The sequence below is a fragment of the Pseudorasbora parva genome, chromosome 16 (genome assembly GCF_024679245.1).
Source record: "Pseudorasbora parva isolate DD20220531a chromosome 16, ASM2467924v1, whole genome shotgun sequence".
Lineage (NCBI taxonomy): Eukaryota > Metazoa > Chordata > Actinopteri > Cypriniformes > Gobionidae > Pseudorasbora > Pseudorasbora parva.
Window position 1 is genome coordinate 38,315,994 of NC_090187.1, and position 21,070 is coordinate 38,337,063.

Genomic DNA, 21,070 nt, shown 5'->3' on the forward strand with positions numbered 1-21,070 from the left:
TGACATTCTCTTTGCCTTACATACTATTTTGCTCCCTTTTTGTGTGGCTTTTGTTTGCTTATGAAAAGAGACTGCTTACGAAGAAGTAATTAGGTGTATTATGTCCACAGACCTGGGCATTTGCAATCATTCTCAAGTGGAGTTCCCACCATTATTGTTAAATCTTTGTTGAACACACTGCCTTAATTGTAAATCTCATTAGAGGCTCAGCATTACACAACTGTTTGCTGTAAATGGGTGAACATGATTGTTAAAAGAAACCAACACAGTTTGTAAAGTATTAGGCTCATGTAATATACTGTGTTCAGCCGTGTCCAGACAAGACACGATCTGCCCGCAGTAGCTGACTGGGTTATTAGACTCAAAGCTTCACAAATGCTCCTGAAATTGTCTTGTCAGAGTAACAAATTACTCTGATGTTTTCTGGCCAAACTATTGAATAGCCTTTATTATATCTGAGGCCTTCCTGAATTTTGTTAAGTCTTTAAAGTGTATTTAAACGTCTTCCTTTTCCGTTAAAGCACAGTATAATGAGAAAGCACACTGCAGTTTGATGAAGGATTAGAACAAGTCTCTGTGTTTGTTTGGCCCTGCAGACCTCACAAGCGGTGGGCTCTAGAGACTCCACTGTGCTGACAAGAGTTCTGTGAAAAAGAGTGTAACGATTTCATGATTTTATTACATGAAATGCAAATTACCGCTCTTTGCAATAAACATCAAATGACTCTTTACAAAAGACTCTGCAGCATTAACTATCAAATTGCTCTTTACATTTATCATCAAATCACTCTGTACATTACCATACATTAACCATCAAATCACTGTTTAAATTAATCATCAAATCACTCTTTACATTAACCATCCATTAACCATCAAATCACTCTTTACATTAACCATCCATTAACCATCAAATCACTCTTTACATTAACCATCCATTAACCATCAAATCACTCTTTACATTACCCATCCATTAACCATTAAATAACTCTTTACATTAACCATTAAATCACTCTTTACATTAACCATCCATTAACCATTAAATCACTCTTTACATTACCCATCCATTAACCATTAAATCACTCTTTACATTAACCATCCATTAACCATTAAATAACTCTTTACATTAACCATCCATTAACAATCAAATCACTCTTTACATTAACCATCCATTAACCATCAAATCACTCTTTACATTAACCATTAAATCACTCTTTACATTAACCATCCATTAACCATTAAATCACTCTTTACATTAACCATCCATTAACCATCATATCACTCTTTACATTAACCATCCATTAACATCAAATCACTCTTTACATTAACCATTAAATAACTTTACATTAACCATCCATTAACCATTAAATCACTCTTTACATTAACCATCCATTAACCATTAAATCACTCTTTACATTAACCATCCATTAACCATTAAATCACTCTTTACATTAACCATCCATTAACCATTAAATCACTCTTTACATTAACCATCAAATCACTCTTTACATTAACCATCCATTAACCATCATATCACTCTTTACATTAACCATCCATTAACCATTAAATCACTCTTTACATTAACCATCCATTAACCATTAAATCACTCTTTACATTAACCATCCATTAACCATTAAATCACTCTTTACATTAACCATCCATTAACCATCAAATCACTCTTTACATTAACCATCCATTAACCATTAAATCACTCTTTACATTAACCATCCATTAACCATCAAATCACTCTTTACATTAACCATCCATTAACCATTAAATCACTCTTTACATTAACCATCCATTAACCATCAAATCACTCTTTACATTAACCATCCATTAACCATTAAATCACTCTTTACATTAACCATCCATTAACCATTAAATCACTCTTTACATTAACTATCCATTAACCATTAAATCACTCTTTACATTAACCATCCATTAACCATTAAATCACTCTTTACATTAACCATCCATTAACCATTAAATCACTCTTTACAGTAACCATCCATTAACCATTAAATCACTCTTTACATTAACCATCCATTAACCATCAAATCACTCTTTACATTAACCATCCATTAACCATCATATCACTCTTCACATTAACCATCCATTAACCATCAAATCACTCTTTACATTAACCATCCATTAACCATCAAATCACTCTTTACATTAACCATCCATTAACCATTAAATCACTCTTTACATTAACCATCCATTAACCATCAAATCACTCTTTACATTAACCATCCATTAACCATTAAATCACTCTTTACATTAACCATCCATTAACCATTAAATCACTCTTTACATTAACTATCCATTAACCATTAAATCACTCTTTACATTAACCATCCATTAACCATTAAATCACTCTTTACATTAACCATCCATTAACAATCAAATCACTCTTTACATTAACCATCCATTAACCATCAAATCACTCTTTACATTAACCATCCATTAACCATTAAATCACTAATTTTACATTAACCATCCATTAACCATTAAATCACTCTTAACATTAACTATCCATTAACCATTAAATCACTCTTTACATTAACAATCCATTAACCATTAAATCACTCTTTACAGTAACCATCCATTAACCATTAAATCACTCTTTACATTAACCATCCATTAACCATCAAATCACTCTTTACATTAACCATCCATTAACCATCATATCACTCTTCACATTAACCATCCATTAACCATTAAATCACTCTTTACATTAACCATCCATTAACCATTAAATCACTCTTTACATTAACCATCCATTAACCATCATATCACTCTTTACATTACCCATCCATTAACCATTAAATCACTCTTTACATTAACCATCCATTAATGGGAATACAGCTTTATCATCACAGGAATAACTGATATTTTACAATAGATTCAAATAGAAAACAGAACATTTAAATAATATTTAACAATATTAGCCTACTGCTTTTAGTGTATTTGATCAAATACATGCAGGCTTGAGTATAAAATAATTTAAACATAAAATAATTTACAGACCCTAATGTTTGAGGAGATTAATAGATTTTTTAAATATTTCCCCCATATAAGTCTTACTGGTAAAGCTTACTAATGTTTTACAACATTAAACTGTCAGCCAGATATCTTTGATTGTGTGTGATATAGACTGTCTAATGCAACAGTCTCTAATGAACAGTCGTCTTTAACAGCCCCAGTGTGTTACTATCATAACATGTCTGTTATTGACCATTGTTGAGATGTGGCGCCCTACCACTAGGGCCTCTTAACTTTGTAGATAAAGGACAGTGCGAGTGACCCTGTGTGTCTGTTTGTTCCCCAATTTGTTCTGCTGGATATCTGGCTCCTGCAAGGTGCCTTTGGCCAGAGCCAGCATGGTGGCGGCAGCCTATGCCTGCTTAACTGGCTGAAAAATGAAGATTTATCTGCACATCTGCGAAGCGCTCCACAGACCCAACAATGTTGTGTATCTTAACTACCCTCAAATAAACGGTGGGAAGCAATGAACAGGAGCAGACTGAGAATGTAGGTGGGGAGATGACTGAGTGACATAAATACAACTCTCTCTTTTTTCTGTTTCATAGCTACAATGTAGGAATATTTACAGGGTAACAACAGACAAAACCGTGAGACTCTTTTGGCTGTTTATTCTGTTAGTAGCAGCCTTCATTAGCCCACAGGGCCAAACCACCTCCATTTCCTGCCATTTTTGCCCCCTTTCCCTCTGTTGTGACCTCTCACACAGTGATCCCTATGAATGGACAATACTGGCCTTCACAAGGGCCTTCAGGACAGTCATGACTGCAGCTGGAATTGCTTGCCCTGCCCCGAGGGCACTCAGACAGATGAAGGGGATCTCCTGGATTCTGGGGGGCCACACAGATGTGGCAGCTCACTAAAAGCAGGCTCATTTAGGCCCTATCAGCTTTCATATTGAGGGCATGAAAAATACTGGAACGTTTAAATGTGTTATGTAAGCAGCCATCATGAGGTTTAGGTACAACTCATAAAGAATAATTATTTATATTAGTCCAGTATATTATTAGTATATCCAAAAACCACTAGAACAATGTTATACGTTTTGTTATATATTTTATTTCTTACTTCATCCCAAATGTTTTCAAGAATATTTAAATCCAGAGAAATAAGCCATTTTAACCAGGACCATGTCTGTGCTTCACCTATCAATTACATCATACCCGCTTTATTCTTGATACCCTTGGTTTTATTTTGTAGAAACCATGGAAACCCCAAAGATGCTTTAATATATTATGCGTTTTATTAAACAGGTGAGCAGCTGTTTGGTTACATTCATCAACAGAAAAACAAATTGTTATATAGCTCAACACCTTTAGTCTTATTGTATAAATCTACTTGAGTACCAAGTTTTACAATGGCTAATATCGATCTAGCTTACTGCAGTGTGGAACAAGTGTCTCATAGTTGCCACCAAGGGAATGCACAAAGTAGCATTATAAGCAGTTGTCTGAGGCATAATAAAAGCTCCACTTCTCTCGAGCCGTGTGTCATGCTTGTCTCTCATTAGCAATCGTGCCAGCAGCCTTGTTCCCACCCTGCTTCACACTTCAGTGTTGTTAATACATCTTTAATACATTAACTAATCTATGAAGATGATTTCTGCCTGTGTCCCGTTGGATTCTTTTCTGCTGGCTAGAGGTGAAGACAGACACTCCCATGATTCCACAAAATAAAGGCATCATCAAGCTACGCCTTTGTTTTGAATAAGCGACCTCTAGCTGCAAAAATTACATATTGTGCCTTTTAGTTCAGTTTTTGATTAGACATTGAAATATCGAAAATGTTTTAGGTATTCATAGAAGGGTGTTCAATTCCCGCCAATGACGTTAATTTCCCGTTTCTTTGTTTTCACTATTATACAGTAGGTGGAACTATTACAAATCTTCTAAAAGAGTACTAAATCTCCTGATTAAAAGACATGGAAGAAGAAGCAGAAACAAGTGATAGCATATGTAAGCAAATGCATATGTAAAACATGATCATCAACATTAAACAGCATATTAATCAAAACTACCTCAGCTTTATGCTCAAAATGTAGCTTTCTTATGAAACCCATATTCAAGTATAGAAAAAGACTGCTTTTTTCTTTTGCTGTATTGTATGTTCAGATATTCATACAACAAAATCAAAAATGAAAACTCCAGGATGTGCCCTTCTGAATTATTGAAACGACATCCTAGTGAGGATGCACTGTCCCTGGCATTGAATTCACTTGAATAGTGCCCCGTTGCATGGAAGTCTGGACTTAAAATAAAGTATTATTAATCGTTTTAAATAAGAATATTAATTATACTTTAAATAATTATACTTTTATTTTTGTAGTACAATTTTGTAAATGCATTAATAAAAACTTTTTGTTCTGTTAAATTAGTAGTAGTAGCAGCATTTTAATAATGCATATTGGGTTTTTATTATTTTTGTATAGTTGTACAATGCTCATTAAAATACTGGGACAAAAAAAAACATCAAACGATAATTAAAAATAATTTGTGCTTATCTGGTTGTGGTTATCAGATAATTACATTTTAAAAAGTCATCTGAATTGGTATTGGTCATAAAAGCAATCTCTAGTTCACAGAGGAAATGATTTGCCATGTCCTCCAAAGAAACGTGATGGATAGCAAACATGATAATGGATTTCCTTATTGAGTGATACAACGCTTTATGTTGGTAGCTGAGGGTAATAATTTTTCACTCTTTTTCTGTATGCATATAGTCTGACTCAGTGTGTAAAGAAACAATCTGTGGTTGAGAAATCCACTCCCCGCTTGCTCACTTTGTTGCACTTTGAGTCCACATAGGTTGAGTCCCTAGAAGGGAAATTGCTCCAGTCTTGTGGAATGAGCAAATATAAAAAAGGGGTATGCATGTCAAATTGTCCAACACACTACCTCTTCAAGATATATTTTGCTTTCTCTTACCCTCCCACGTCCCTTTCTTTGAGATAGCACACAGTACAGGACTCGTGATGAAAGGGAAGGGTATTATGGGATTACTGCGGGGGCATCGTGAAAGGCCAAGGAAGCAGGCGGAGTGGTAAGTGATTCTTTTCAGTCAGTGGATTAACCCCTGCAAGGTTGAAAAACCTAAACAAAGTCCCCTGTTCTGGGGTCTTTGTGGATGAAAACAGGACTCGTATAGAGGAAGTGAATATTCAAATATCAAATGTGGCTCAAATCCACAGAAATTATTAGTTTGATTTATTTAAGGCCCTGTTTGTTCTTAATCATTGTAGTGTGCATGTGTGCACTGTGCATACAGTATAAATGTTTGTGTGGCCATTACATGTGAACATGTGCATATAGTTTCATAAGGAACTGTAATATCCACGCCAAACAGTATTTATTTGCATTATCAAATGAAGGGGAAAGCTTTGCTATTCCTCATTCGTTATTGACCAACCAGCGTGTAAACAATGGGTGTGAAGTGCATACAATGTGTGTTCCGGATTGCTGATAGCTAACTGATTGTATCCTTGTGTGGGGGCTTTAGCTTATGACTTCCTCTGACTCTGACTGTTTACCTCCTTTAGGGCTCTAAAAGTATCACATTTCATTATTTAGTGGTCACATGCTTCAGTACAGTGTTTAAATAATTTTTGTCCTGATATATGAGGTATTTCTTAATGTGGAGAAATAAAGCATGTTAGGGTAAATCAAAAAACTTTTGCTAAGTTAACTTTTCTTTCTCTTTTATATATATATATATATAAAACAAACCATAGTGAACGAGGAAGCTGATGAGACCGCTTTGCTTGGCCCCGTGGATGGGAAATTTTGTTTTGAAAAAATGAAAGGATGGAAGCGTCGACAAGAGCATGGTTGTGTGCAAGCTATACAACAAGGAATTTGCGTATCACCGCAACACATCGAGCCTCAAATATCACAAATATGCTTTTGCTACACTTAATGGCAAACATTGCAGTGCTGGACTGAAATAAATAAACAGTATTTTGTTGATTAAGCTTATGTATTCAGTCATTATTCAATGGTATACTAAAAATCCATGTGAAAAATGTAAAATTACTTCTCACTGTTCTCAGGTCAAATATTTATATGTAATTAAAATGCGATTCATTTCAATTAATTAATTACAAAGCCTCTAATTAATTAGATTAATTTTTTTAATCGAGTCCCGGCCCTTATATATATATATCATTTACACAAATATTCACAGCCTTTGCCATGACAATCAAAATTGAGCTCGGGTACATCCTGTTTTCACCTTGGAAACAGGGATATCCTTGAGATATCTCTTCAACTTGATTGGAGTCCACCTGTGGTAAATTCAGTTGATTGGACATGATTTGGAAAGGCACACACCAGTCTATATTAGGTCCCGCAGTTGACAGTGCATGTTAGAGCACAAACCAAGCCATGAAGTTCAAGGAATTGTATGTAGACCTCCGAGACAGGATTGTATTGAGGCACAGATCTGGGAAAGGGTACAGAAAAAGGTCTGCAACATTGAAGGTTCAAGTGAGCACAGTGGCCTCCGTCATCTATAAATGGAAGAAGTTTGGAGCCACCAGGACTCTTCCTAGAGCTGGCCGCCCGGCCAAACTGAGCGATCGGGGGGAAAGAGCCTTAGCCAGGGAGATGACCAAGAACCTGATGGTTACTCTGACAGAGCTCCAGCATATCTCTGTGGAGAGAGGAGAACCTTCCAGAAGAACAACCATATCTACAGCACTCCAACAATCATGCTTGTATGACCAAAACCACTCATTAAAAGCTCGCCTGAAGTTTGCCAAAAGGCACCTGAGGGACTCTTAGACCACAAGAAACCAAATTATCTGGTCTGTGAAACAAAGATTGAACTTTTTGGCCTGAATGGCAAGTGCCATGTCTGGAGGAAACCAGCCATTGCTCATCTCCTAGGCAATGCCATCCCTACAGTACAGCATGGTAGTGGCAGCATCATGCTGTGGGGATGTTTTTCAGCGGCAGGAACTGGGAGACGGTTCACAGGAAATATTGAGTGAAAGATGAACGCAGCAATGTACGGAGACATTCTTGATGAAAACCTGCTCCAGAGCGCTGTGGACTTCAGACTTAAGCGAAGGTTCCTCTTCCAACAGGACAACGACCCTAAGCACACAGCCAAGATAACAAAGAATAGCGACAGGACATCTCTGTGAATGTCCATCCCCCGGCTGTTAATGCATAGTGTTTCCTTCTAGAGCATCAGTGAATGTTTGAACCTTTTTTAAATAGTTGTGTCTGAGTCCCTCGTTGTCCTCTGTGTTAAAAGAAAAAGATCGATCTTAAAATCACTGCTGAAAAACGGTTAAAAGATGCAGGAAACCTGAAGAAGCAGGACCTGGAGTATTTTTCAGAAGAACATTGAGCAGTTTAACTGCTCAGGACAAACAAGTAACTCAAGAACAACAATCACACACACACACAAAACAGTCGTGGAGAATCCAGGGAACAACACCGTATTAAGAATCAAGGATACATACACTTTTGGTGTAATTTGTATACATTTAGCTTTTTTTTCTCTTTGTCTTCTGGACTATATTTGAACATATTTCATGTCAAATATCTTATTCAGGAGAGTACTAAATAAAAAATGCATTGTTTATGATCTCTCTTATTTATTTATTTATTTATTTATTTTGCAGTTCTTCACATTCTCACAGATATTGCAAGAGGTGTGTAAACATTTGAGTAAGACTGTATTTATATAAGCAAAACACTAGGTGACAAAATTGAGCCGTGTGGTTTTAAGGACATTAGTGCGTAATTTCTAAGGGGCTTAACTAACATAATGAACGATGTATTAAAATACATAAAAGCATATATACAAGTAGCACTAAATTAATTACTTACAAAACAATTCTGCTTAAAAGCCAATGGAACGTAGATTGGACAGTCTTTTACCTTTCCCTTTTGTGCGATCCGTAATGCCTTAGGCGAAACTTGAATGGTACTGATTTCTTTCTGTCTTTCTTTTTGTGTAAGTGTCAAAGTAGCAGATGATTGGCTTCGTTCGCATTGGAACATTTCAAGGCTAATTTAGCTTCCTTAATGACAAATGTTCTGGCAGTTCATCTGGTAAGATCATGTCAGAATGTTTCCATGACAATGAAAGATCCTTTCCAGCAGCATGTGGTGATGCATGTTCGTAAAATAAGCAAGTATATGATGATGAAAAGGTTGTTATTTAGATTTGATGGATGATTTATTGCCTTCATAACAACATGAATATTGTAAATACAATCTGAACATACTCTAGGGCCATGTTTTCTACAGTTCATTAGTGGACCTCAAGTGGGTCATCTGTTCTGAAACACATACAAATTTTATTTTTTAAACAGTTGAAAACAGTTCCAAAATGTATGCATTTACAAATTTGTCCTATATGCAGATACTGTGTTATATAAAACTATATTAGTTTTGCATATTGTTGGTTAAAAAGGAAATTTTAGATTTTTTGATTATTACTATTTCCCCATAATATATACCGAAGTGAATATCTGCCTTGGAAATCGCCTAGTCTTAATCTGCATCGCTATTTGTACTTGTTGCGAATACGCAGGCCACAAGAACTAATTAGGTGTGCTTGTTTTTTTGTTTTTTTTTGTTTTTTTTGGATCACTTTTACACTGGACATGCTAGCTGGCAACATAGGATTCCATTCATTATGCTAAGCTAAGCTAGTGGTGACTGTGCCAAACTAAAAAACAAAAATGCATTTGCCCACATATCTAAATGGAGGAAATAAGTTGAATAAGCCCAATTTCTAAAAATGGTTGACTGTTCCTTTAAACCATCTAAATATTTTTTTATATTTATTTTAAATATGCAGGAAAAAACACCAAATTTGGTTAAGGTAATTATCTGAAAAAATGATTATGCAAATAATAATAATAAGAAGAAGAAAAAACAACAACAGAGAGGTTCTATTTTACCCTTGTATTACACACACACACACACACACACACACACACACACACACACACACACACACACACACACACTACAGTTATTTAGATTAGAAGGATGATTTGTTGCTTTCATAACAACAGGTGCATATTGTAATGCAATCTGAACATGAATTTCAGATTTTAGTTTCAAATTGATTTCCATATAATTATTTCCTGATGGCCCTTCATTTGTACCAGTATTACATGCCCTATATATATCTTGGAAAGAGGATAAATGTCATTAATACACTGATCATCTTGGATATATTGCCATAGTGATAAGCCTCCAAACAGAACATGACGTTCGACAGGAGCGCACTTACCCAAATCCTCTTAAGAACTGCAGACCATGACACCTCTAAATGAGTGATCATTAGCATAATGTGCTATGCTGCTGCTTAGTGATTTCTTTTAATCAACCTCAGAGTCTGTGGTAATTAGCTTCCCACTTCTAATAGATTCTGACATTCTTGAAATGTGCAGCGTAGGCCGTCATATTATCTTTCTGCCTGAATGCTGATCTGCATACAACCTTTATTTCCAAGACTGGTCACTTTTTTGACCTGGGTTAATGGAATTTTTCATTCTCATTTGTCCATTGGCCTGTTCTACAGCTCTCTGTTACTTTCTAGTGCTGATAATAACGTTCCAGCTTGTTGTATTCTATTAAAGAGTGATTGGGATGATGTGTCAACAGGTCAGGCATGCAGCTGTTATACATTGATTGCAAATGGTGGTTCCATATGAATCGCAGCCTCTTTTGTCCTTTTTTTTTTCTTTTTTTTTTTACAACATTCTTTAAAGCACAAAAGAAAGGTAATGCATTCACTCTCAAAACAAATTGTACCAAAGCTGTCACTGTGCACAGTGCTCTTTTAAAAGGTAAAATAGTGCATATTAGTACCTTAAACGTACATATTATTAAAGTACATTTTGAAAAGGGAATCAGTAAAAGCTTTTGAACACATTTTTCAGAGATTGTTGATGAATGTATCTCATGTAGCTATAAGATGTTTAAAAAATAGCAGCAGCACCATAAAATTATAATAAAAGTGAGTATGCGCTATCTCACAAAAAGTAACGCTTTACTTAAAGGCTTGATGTATAATGCATTAGTAAATATTTTATGCATTAAATATTCCTTGTAATGCACCTTATTATGTATTGCTTAATTAAAACCACAGTTAAAATACATTATATTTATCTATTCACCTTAAAACTTTATATTATAATACACCTTTAGAAATTATAATGCATTAAAACGCACAACAAACATGTAACAAGGAATCCGCAAATATTGTAATGCAAAAATGAAAATGATCACATCATTTACTCACCCGCAAGCCATCCTAGATGTATATAGCATTCTTCTTACAGACAAATTCAATTAGTTATATTAAAAATCTCCTGGCTAATCCAAGCTTTATAATGGCAGGACAAAATTTAAAGTATCCATTATAAAAGTAGCCCATACAGTTCTGGGGGATAATTAGGGCATTCTGAAGTGAATCAATGGGTTTCTGTAAGAAAAATATACATTTTTGAAACTTTATAAAGTAAAATATCTAGCTTCCGGCAGACCCCCTTCCATACTCAACTTATGAAGAAAGTGTAATTGCCTCTCGCTGTTCAAAACGCTTACGCCACCTCGAACGGCATCTTCGCGCTAGCTGAGCTTTTTACATGTGTAGAATATGGACGCGGTCTGCCGGAAGCTAGATATTTTACTTTATAGCGTGTTAAAAATAAATATTTTTATTACAAAAACCCATCTATCGGCTTCAGAAGGTCTTTATTAATCCCCCGGAGCCGGGGGTTTTTGGGCTGGCATTTACTCCCATTAAAGCTTGGAAGAGCTAGGACATTTTTTGATATAACTCTGATTTTATTCGTCTGAAAGAAGAATGTTATATACACCTAAGATGGTGTGAGGGTGAATAAATCATTGGGCAATTTTGTAAAAACCTACAAATCGACTAAAAACAATATTTTTCACTTGTTTTGCCTGTAGCTCGAAATTATCCTGTTACGCATTTCAATTCTTTTTGCTAGCACGGGCCACATGGTTCTGGACTTGAAATGTCGTAGTTTTTTTCTTTGTGATAAGGATGTTTGGTTTATGTGTTTCATAGAAGAAAGAAAGTTTCATAAACAGGAGGAGGATGAGTAAATAATGACAGATTTTTTTTATTTATTTTTTATCCCTTCAAGAGTCGTTAGTATAATATTCTGTCTCCTGTCCCTCTGAGCTAAAGGCAGCCCTGAAGCTTAGCCATCTTATGCTCATTTGTCAGAGAACTAATTTTGCTGAGCCGCCTATGCGCTCTGAGCAATCCTGAGGATATTGTCATGCATTGTAGTTTTCAGCTCTTCTGCCAGTGCGTTGAAGCTTTGTTTCTCCACAGGACATACAGTAATTGGAGTTCTGAAAGATAATAGCAAAAGATAAATCCAGAAGCATCAAAACACAGTGTGAGACCATAGTCATGGGGGATGGAAATAGAAAAAAAGGAGAAAAATGCTGTTAAAATTCATTGGATGAGAGAATGATGAATGCATTTCGCAGCACTTGCTGTCCCAAGGACAGCCAGAGGTTAGGACGTGTGTATGGCTCGGTGCCTGAAGTTCACATTGACATAAGGGAAGGAATGTTAGTGAAAAGAGCATTAAGGCAGTCACATTTACTTGCTAGTGTTGCTGGATCATTAACTTAAAATATCTTCTGTGATGTGGGGACAATTTGCCATCTGTGTTTTAAATAACAACAAACAGACATTCATCCAATTTTCTCAATATTTACTTTACATGTAGTTTCAAACCCATATGATATTTTGATTCATATTCATGCAGCTTTATCCATAGTGTGTAGTAAACATTGACCTGTCAAGCTTCAAAAAAAGTTAGACAACACTATTAAAAGCATCACAAAGGTAGTAGGGCTGCACGTTTTCAAGTTTTTCATTAATCGTTAACCGATGCCCTTAGCGGTTAATACTCTAATAGTAATAGAGTAGCACTAATAGTGTGGGTCAGGGTTATTATTTTTAGTTTATTAATTTGACGACCGCCATCTCCGTAGTGAACGCGCCTATAGAGAGAAATGCACATCATGGATTACATAATCAGAGAGTAGCCTATTTCTTTTCGTTTTAAATTGTTAAAAGACATTTCGAGCTTTCTTAAGCTATATTTCATGTCTGTGAGGCCTACGCTGAGATTCGTTAAATTAGGATGAGATGCGCTCCAGTTCACGAGCAATGCAAGTGGCCGCGAGGGCGCCTGCATGATTAGGGCATGTAGTAAAATATGCAGCCGAGAATGATTCACACAGCGTTTGACTCGCGCGGCTGAGCCTCTCCCGGCAGAGAGTTCAAGCATCTGTGGACTCGTTCCTTCAGCTCTGGCCATCTTGCTTTCAGTCCGCGATTAGCTTTTTTTGTTTTCTTCATTACAGTTAAAGTAACCTCTGCTTTTCGCTAGTCCCTCACAAGTTTCTACTTCAAACTTTCTTTCTTCTGCTCCGTTATGTACAGCGTGCGCGGCTCCCGCTCTGCTTCTGCCCTAATGCGACTTATAGTCCAGTGCGACTTATTTTCCTCTTCATGACGCATTTTTTGACTGATGCGACTTATACTCCGGAGCGACTTATAGCCTGAAAAATGCGGTAAGCACTGCATTGCAATACTTACATTTTGCCCCATCACTCTCAATTTTAAAGTGCTCCCACGCTCTACTTTTCTTTGCCCGATTAGAAAGCTGGTCATGACTTCTTGTGGATATTACAAATGTCTGTGAGCGCTCTGGCGGTCTCTATTGTTTCACTCGGTTACGCAATTTTTAACGGTTAATCAGTTAACCATGGACACCCCTAAAAGGTAGTCCATATGATGTTATATTTTGATATGATAGCTTTGTGTGATGAATAGAATGAAATTTAAAGGGGTCATAACATGTATGTTTTTATTATTTTAATGTTCGTTTGAGGTTCATATAAAATGTTAATTAAGTTTTTGCACAAAAATAAAACATGCGGAAAAAACGTAATTTACCGGCAAATCTATGAAATAATCTACTTATGGTTTGTGATGCAGCTGCTGTCAGATTCAATACACCTAACTGCTTCATTTTTTTTTTAATTGTCTTTTGCAAACTTTCCATTACAATTAATTTAGAAAACAATCTGCTGTCAAATGCTCCGAACAAACATACAATCTGCCGAGTTGATCCATGACGGCATTAAAATAAGGCAGCTACTATTTACGTTAGGTTTAAATAGTAATAGATTATATTTACACCAAGTTAAAATAGCAGCATTTCTTAGTGATCTACATATCGAAATGAAAATTGTGATCAATTTACATTATGTAAAAATAGCTGTATTTGCAGTAAGTGTAATAGTTAGATATTTATACTTATAAATAGTGGCAGATACTATATGCACCTCAGTGTTGTTGTACATTAAACCGTTTAGGCCTATGCAATAATAACAGAGTGAAAATTATATTTATTAAAATTATTAAATGGAAGCCGCCTTAATGGGACAAAGCCCTCCCTAAACCTAACCTATAAACACTTTATTATTTAACACGTTATATCCACTTTTTGAATATTTCTTCATTTTCATTTAAAATAAATGCCTTTTCGATCTGATATGTGATGGGAAAAGGAAGTAATAATAATAATAATAATAATGCGTTCAATTTATATAGTGCTTTTCAAGGCACTCAAAGCGCTTTACATAGAAGGGGGGAATCTCCTCAACCACCACCAATGTGCAGCATCCACTTGGATGATGCGACGGCAGCCATATTGCGCCAGAACGCTCACCACACCAGCTGATTGGTGGAGAGGAGACCGAGTGGTGAAGCCAATCAGGATATGGGGATTATTAGGAGGCCATGATGGACAGGGGCCAATGAGCAAATTTGGCCAGGATGCCGGGGTTACACCCCTACTCTTTTTCCGAAAGACATCCTGGAATTTTTAATGACCACAGAGAGTCAGGACCTCGGTTTAACGTCTCATCTGAAGGACGGTGCTCTTTGTCAGTATAGTGTCCCCATCACTATACTGGGGTGTTTGGACCCACACAGACCACAGGGTGAGCACCTCCTGCTGGCCTCACTAACACCTCTACCAGCAGCTACCTGGTTTTCCCAGTTGGTCTCCCATCCAGGTACTGACCAGACTCAGCCCTGCTTAGCTTCAGTGGGAAACCAGTCTTGGGCTACAGTAGAAGCAAAAGGCAGATTCGAACCTCCGATCAATTTGCGTCAAAACTTCAGGCTATACACTTTACCTGTACACCATTCCTACTGTCAACAAATTTTCTTTTCTGTAATTTTGTCTGGTCTAACCAGATGTCAGTGGGTGTTAGTGTAGCATTTGCCAACAAGGCTTTTGATGTGACGCAACGCTCACATCTAGTGTAGCAAATTTACATTTTTGGAGCTTTAATAAATGAATGCTTTGTTTATAATGAACATTTTGATGTATGAGTGAACTGTGAGTTAAAGGTGCCCTAGAATGATTTTGTTGAACAATATGTTTAATTGTTCTCTGATATCTACATAGAGGGTATGCGGCTTATTTAAGGGCAAAAATTGTCCAGATACAGTTTTACACGTCCATTTACAACCCTACAAATTGTCCCTAGGATGTAACGCTCTGTTTTTGCCTTATTTGGAAGGGTCATGAATATTAATGTTGAGCTCTGCTCTGATTGGCTTATTTCAGCAGCTCACAGCACAGCAGTTCAGTGAAGCGGCTTGTGAGTCCTGACAGAACACAGACCGACTAAATGACACTTTATGCAAAACATCTCAAATGGAGATTGAAAAAATGCAGCTTGCTTGTTTGTTGGTGTTTTCAGATCCGTGCGCGTATAAGATCTCGCGTTTGTGCGGTTGCCAGATTTCAGTAATCCCCCAAACAGAGCTTTTCTGTGAAAAGAAACCCGTATACACTCCGGTCTTTACCTAAACATGTCCAATCTGGCAACCATATGCACGCAAGCTCTCTCTCTCGTGCACGGATGATCTGAAAACACCAATAAACAAGTAGACAATGCTGTCTCTCTAAGAAACTTTCAATTTAATCAGAAATTGTTTAAACAGTCAATAAGTGGATAAATCGCTACTTACTACTTGCAGGAATATAGTTGCCACTTTCTTCAGTTTAAGACGCTGAATGAAGCTTGCTTAAAATGGGCCGAACAAACGAACGATCTTGAGTTAAATTGTTGTGGTATGGGATTATAAACATCAACCATGACTGTTGACATTTTTTATCTGGGGGAAGGGTAGAAAAGTCCTCCATTTCCGCCTGACAATGAACATATTTGGACAGATGCAAATGTTGGGGGCGTGCATATAATTTTTTTTGATTCACAAGATTTACATAAGAAGTAGGAGGCAATGATGTTTGGATGTCCATGTACTGAACTCTTATTATTTCACCGTGGCAAGGTTAATTCAATTTTTCATTCTAGGGCACCTTTAAAGCTGTTTTGTAACTTCAAAAGATTTGTAGTGTACAAATGGATTATTTGTATGTGTATGATATAAATATGATTATATAGACCAGAGTATGATGGCATGCTTTTTATATTTGGTGAACTACTCCATTCGCTGCTAAATTTGCTCTCTCAGGCCAGTGTGTGTGCATGAGAGCAGCTCTGACCTTTGCTGTTGGTGCATTGTCTTACAGTAACTGGAAGGTTGTAAGTGTTTATCAATGAGAGCGCTTGTTTAATCGTAACCCATCCCAAATTATGATGGATGAGGTCTGTGAGAAAAACAGCAACGCTTGGCATTTGCACTGGGCTTCCAATAAAACAGATGAACGGGCAGTTTGCAAATCACTTGCACTTTAATTATAAAGTGATTTGAACAGAACTGTGAAAAGGTCACACATTCACAACAGACAAATACAACTGCCTCCTCCTCAAATATATAATCATATTTTTCTTAATTTTCGTAAATAATGTAAAAATAGTTTTTCTAATTTTATAAAGGAGACCTCACTAAATTTTGTTGCAATTATTAATGAAATATTCCTAAAATTATTTTTTTAATTCGAGACATATTTTCTGAAAGTAGTTCTTATTAAATTCTGCTACAATTTAGCTGTCCAAATAAGTATTATATGAATGTTTAGACATTTGTTCTGGATTTTTTTTTTATTTTTTTTTTTTTGCAATGCATGCTCAGTCACCCACCCACCACTACATGCTTGCATAAACACACTTCCCCCAAGGATATATATGTGTCTTTGTGTCAGCAGTGCCCCTCCCTGCAGCTGTGCACCTGGAGAAGCTTCCATTCCTACACTCCAGTGAACCCAGACACCTGTTCACACCTCCTCACACCTCAACAACCATCTCATTCTACAGCCCCGAAAGCACATTAAGTTCCCTTATGCATATGAGAGCGCAAATACTCAATGACAGCAGCAGTCAAATTCAAACAACAGGTTATGAAATCGCTGACACTTATGTGCAAAGACCTGAAAGGTTCGCATGCATTCTTAACGAACAAAAACTGGAACGGTCTTACTTTTTGCAGTTAGTCGATTTAATCTCAGATTACACACATTGTAAATTATATCATTATGGTGAAAATAAGATATTACACTGCACAACAGTCCTTTTCTTTAGTCCTGTTTAACAATACAAATATTCAAATATATTTAAAACAAGATAACTTTATCTGAGAAGCAAAAATGTATTAATATGACCTGTTGTCAGAACATATATCAATATCATTATTTTGTTTGTTTTTATTTTACTTGTTTTAAGCAACAAATCTAAATTTCCAGACAATTTTTTACTATATATAAGGTATATAAGCAATAACTTTGCCAATTCCAGTAGTGCAATAACACGTTTGAATCTGCTTGTGCTTTTCTAGTAGCATACAGTAAATGAACTGTAACATAAGTCAGATATAAACAGGTCATTTCTATACTCTAATTTTTATCTTTATTTTAAAAGTCAACTTAAATTAAAGCACATTCCACTAATTATAATACATTCATTTTGTGTTATAATCTAAATAATTTAGGAAATTTAGCTTAATTTATTCAGGTTGATTCCAAAGAAGAAAAAAAACATTAAAGCTACTTAATATTATTGTTACCATAATTTTTATTTTTTAATTTTTAAGTGGAGTGTGTAATATTGGTTAATGTGTAGTTACTTGTAATGAAATTGCTATTAAATTACAAAATGAATGTAATTGTATTACTGAGGTAAAATGTGTTAATTTAATTAGTTACTAATTATATTAAAAGGAAAGTACTTTGCATTGATAAAGTAGTCCAAACCACATTTATAATGGGTAAATTATAACAGTAAGCGATTACATTTCCAAAGTAGCCTTTCTAACACTGAATATGACTCAACACAATCTTTCTGTTGTGTGACTGGAATTTCTTTGAATTGCCATGAATTTAATTACACTTCCTGTCATTTCAATTCCACTTCCTGTGGGGCGGAGTCAATTCAAATTCCAATTCATGAATTGAATGGAGGACAATTCTGAATATTGCACAAGTCTGGTAAAAAACTTGCAAAGTTGTATCTTTCCCCAAAAGACTTATGGTTGTATTAGATCAAAAGGGTGCTTCTACAAAATACTGAGCAAAGCGTCTCAATGCTTAGGACCATGTGATATTTCAGTTTGTCTTTTTTAATAAATCTGGTGTTTTTCTGTCATTATGGGGTGCTGTGTGTACATTAATGAGAAAAAATGAACTTAAATGATTTAAGCAAATGGCTCCAATATAACAACGAGTGAAAAATTTAAGGGGTTTTGAAATTTAAGGGGTACTTTCCGTACCCACTGTGTGTATGTACACACACAGAGAGAGAGAGAGAGAGAGAGAGAGAGAGAGAGAGATCAGGCATAACAGGTTATGTGAATAACACTGATTATCTCTTCATCTCTGCACCTGTTAGTCGGTGGAATATGTTAGGCAGCAAGTGAACATTTTGTCCTCAAAGTTGATGAAAAAAATGGGCAAGCGTAAGGATTTGAGCGAGTTTGACTTGGGCCAAATTGTGTTGGCTAGACGACTGGATCAGAGCATCTCCAAAACTGCAGCTCTTGTGGGGTGTTCCCAGTCTGCAGTGGTCAGTATCTATCAAAAGTGGTCAAAGGAAGGAACAGTGGTGAACCGGCGACAAAGTCATGGGCAGCTAAGACTTATTGATGCACTGTGATTGCACAAAGGCTGGCCCGTGTGGTCTGATCAAACAGATGAGCTACTCTAGCTCAAATTGCTTAAGAAGTTAATGCTGGTGATGAAAAGGTGTCAGAATACTACACAGTGCATCGCAGTTTGTTGCGTAATGGGGCTGCAAAGCTGCAGACCAGTCAGGATGCCCATGCTGACCCCTGCCCACCTGCAAAAACAGTGGGTACGTGAGCATCAGAACTGGACCACAGAGTAATAGAAGAGGGTGGCCTGGTCTGATGAATCTGGTTTTCTTTTACATCACATGGATGCACTATGGGAAGAAGGAAAGCCGAGGGAGGCAGTAATGATTTGCCTATGTTCTGCTGGGAAACCTTAGGTCCTGCTATCTATGTGGATGTTACTTTGACATGTACACCTAGCATTGTTGCAGACCATGTACAACCTTTCATGGAAAAGGTATTCCCTGGTGGATTCCATTCAAGCATCTGTGGGATGTGTTGAACAAACAAGTCCGATCCATGGAGGCCCCACCTCACAATTTACAGGACTTAAAGGATCTGCTGCTAATATCTTGGTGCTACATACCTAAGCACACCGGGGCAGTTTTGGCAGTAAATTATTAAGAATCCCAACATTATGAAGGTGGTCCTAATGATTTCCCTGATTGGTGTGTGTGTGTGTGTGTGTGTGTGTGTGTGTGTGTGTGTGTGTGTGTGTGTGTGTGTGTGTGTGTGTGTGTATATACAGTGAGGAAAATAAGTATTTGAACACCTATATATATATACACATACATACATACATACATACATACACACACACACACACACACACACACACACACACACACACACACACACATTATTACACTAGCAGTTTAATTCAGAACAGGGCACAATTCGTATGAAAAATCTGTGATGTGAAAGCTGTCATGCGGACCTGTGAGCACACCAGTACCACACCATACCTGGAGGAGGCCCATATTCCACGAGTAGGAATATAGTGTGGCCCCCTTTAAGAGATGCGCGCTCCCTGTTGAACTGCCGGAAAGCGGTGATGGTGTTAATGATTTACCAGACATGAGCGAGAGTGAGCTTGTATTTCGCGCTCGGACTGCAGAGAATGTGCTCTGTGTGATAAAAACTTACTTTTCTTTCGACCTTGAGTCTAATAAAAGTTTAGCAGAAAATATGGTATCTTTATGTAGGCTATAACTGTACTTGTTTTAGAGTAATGTTATTGTTAACCATTTTCTTCCCCTATTAATGATTGCTGCTGCATCCTTTATGTCTATGGTTGATCTCAATTTCTCCAACTAGGGGCCATAGATCAAACAGAAAATGCGCATTGCGTTAATTGTGCGTTAATAAAATGAGTGCCGTTAAAATGAATTTGCGTTAACACGTTAATTTTGACAGCATATATATGCTCTCTGGCAGACCACAGAAAATACCGATTTCCTTGTATTTATGTGACATTTGCATACAACTGTTAAACCATTGCTCAAGTCTAGTCTACTAAACTTTACAGAAAGTGATTTGGCAGACGAATGCTCCCTTGAGTAGAGCATCTGTCTGACAGCACAGGTTTGAGGGCTTGAGCTCATTTGGCTTCATTGTTTTTTTTACAGCAGTTGCCACACAGTAAAGCTCCTCACCTGCCCTAGACTCAGGCATGCAATGCCTTTTGTGTGACAACAGTTTTCCCACATACCACATGCTGGTAATTTTAGTCAGACAAGAGGCTGTTTTATTCCATAAGAGGCAACAGCATTAACAAAGGCTTAAAAAAACAACATTGCTGACAGTTTTCAAGGTTTTCAAAAAATGTGCCACAATGAATTTGCATTCCCTTAGGTTAACATGTCATAGATCAGGTTTTGTTCATGTCATACAT

General features: G+C 36.6%; 1 protein-coding gene across 1 annotated transcript in view; it reads left to right on the forward strand.

The window, feature by feature from the left end:
* Positions 1 to 21,070, forward strand: part of rgma (repulsive guidance molecule BMP co-receptor a) — a 198,556-nt gene that overhangs the window by 115,662 nt on the left and 61,824 nt on the right. The window lies entirely within an intron of this gene.